Source organism: Lupinus angustifolius, chromosome LG01, assembly GCF_001865875.1.
Source record: "Lupinus angustifolius cultivar Tanjil chromosome LG01, LupAngTanjil_v1.0, whole genome shotgun sequence".
NCBI lineage: Eukaryota > Viridiplantae > Streptophyta > Magnoliopsida > Fabales > Fabaceae > Lupinus > Lupinus angustifolius.
The window spans coordinates 26,757,432-26,759,624 of NC_032009.1; positions in this window are offsets into that span (position 1 = coordinate 26,757,432).

Sequence of the window (2,193 nt, forward strand, 5' to 3'; positions counted from 1 at the left end):
AGTGTGTGACACTGTGCTGTGCGAGGGGCGTGGCAACTGGTTTCTTCTTTAGAATTTACAAGTTTTAAGCTAAGATGTTATGTTGTTATTGTAATATTGTAGACTTATGTTTGTGATTTTTTGTTTTAAAAGACATCTATCAAGTTTGTTGATTATTTTTTGTCTAAAAGTTTTAATTATGTACATTTTGGAGGGAAAACGGGCCAGCCCGTCAGCCTGCCAGCCCTGCAAAATATGGGCTGGGCTAGTATTTTGAGCCCTTTTAACAATTCGGGCCGGGCCAGCCCTTATTTTGACGGGCCAATGGCGGGCTGGGTCGGGCCGGGTCGGCCCACATTGCCACCCCTAGGTACGAAAGAGCATATGGCAGAGATGTTTCACATCCTAAAAGCTCTCTAGAGCGAAAAAGAAAAGAACGTCACTACCGGGGCACAACCTCATTCAAGATTCGAAAATCCCAATCAAGGAGTCGGTACTAGGAAGCCTTAAGAAGGACATGACACCAACAGTCAATAGAACTGAGGATACAATCAGGACGGGACCCAAAGGACTCCTCTACGCAGCATTGCACCGAATATGGAAAATGAGGAAGAGAAATGGAGTTCGATTGAGGAGAGATTGAAGGCTACTGAAGGAGCCAATTTTCCGGACCTCAAGAATGCTTTCGAGATGTGCTTGGTGCCCGATGTGGTCCTCCCACCCAAGTTCAAAGTGCCTGAATTCGAAAAGTATAATGAGACTACTTGTCTCAAAAGTCATTTGCACATGTACGCTAGGAAGATGTCAGAATATGATAAGTGCCAAAAATACCTAATTTTCATACACTTTTCATGGCACTTATCCTTGAATAAATTGAGAAAACCAACCTAATTCAACACTTTTTGGATAAAATATCACAATCTTGTATATATGCTTTGTACATTTCTTTTGTACTATATTTTGTAGGATTTAGGTAGAAAATAGAAGAATTTATCAAAGGCATACAAAGTGCTCAAAATAGGCCAAAATGCTCAACACATAAGCATGACTCATCAAAATTTGGTCTATGTGGAGTCAACATGAAGTTGCTCACTAAGTAGCTTAGCTTGGACCAAACCCACGCCCAGCGTGACCTGGACACCAACCTGGCATGATCAGACCAAAATTACACGGTCATAACCAACCTGACACGGTCTTAACACAAACCTGACACAAGCCTACCTGCTCAAGCAGACAACTTAGTGGAGCACCTGGACCGCCTAGTGTGGAACCACACACTTGACTAGGTCAGCAAGCACCAGGCCACATCACTACCAGCACGGTCAGAGCTGCTCAAGCAGACAGCTCAATGGTGCCACATAGGCGCTTAGCGGTATGCACCTAGCAACTTAGTCAAGTTGACTTAGCCACCAAGTAACCGTGACATCATGCATGACCTCACTCCAAGTATCCTCCATAGGCTTTTCAGAGGTAGCTCACAATAGATGAGCCAAGTAGCCCACCATAGCTTTGGTGAGTCAGCTCAACCAGGTGACTAAGCTGCTTGGCCAAGTGACCAAACCCATGATGAATGTTTGGTCAGCAGCTTGGAAGTGAAATCAAGCAGATGAGCGAGGTCCGGGAAGGCCTATAAAAATGATGCACCTCAAAGGCAAAAATACGATACATTTTTCATTCTAACATTCACTCCTACCTTCACACACTTGAACCGAATTCTTCTCTTCTTCTTGTAATTTTCTTGGAGAATTTACACTCCAAAGTAGTTTAGGCAAGTGTAGTTTAAAGTTTTTCTTTCTTAATTCAAGAGGAGAAATGAGATGGCAAATGAGATGCAAAAACAATTTTGTAATCTCATTTGGGACCAAAAGCATCTCATCCATGGATAGATGGCTCATGCTCCTACAAATTGAATTGGATTATGGTGTAATTTCTTCTCTTTAATTTTCCATCTTTTAAAATCAATGCATTCAAGTTATTAATTTTGGGTTAAGTTTTGATTCTTTATGAAGTTCTTAATGAGGTTTTAGCTTGATCACCTACAACTTGATTTAAAGATCCAAAATGCTTCTTCTTTAAAGTGTTGACAAGTGAACTAAAAAGTATAACCTACACCTTAGTTCACTTGCTATATCAAGCATCTATTTTAAGCAACTTATGTTCAAGGCTAAATAAAGTTAATGGAGCCTGAAGTAGGGTGTGACAACCTGCTCTGAC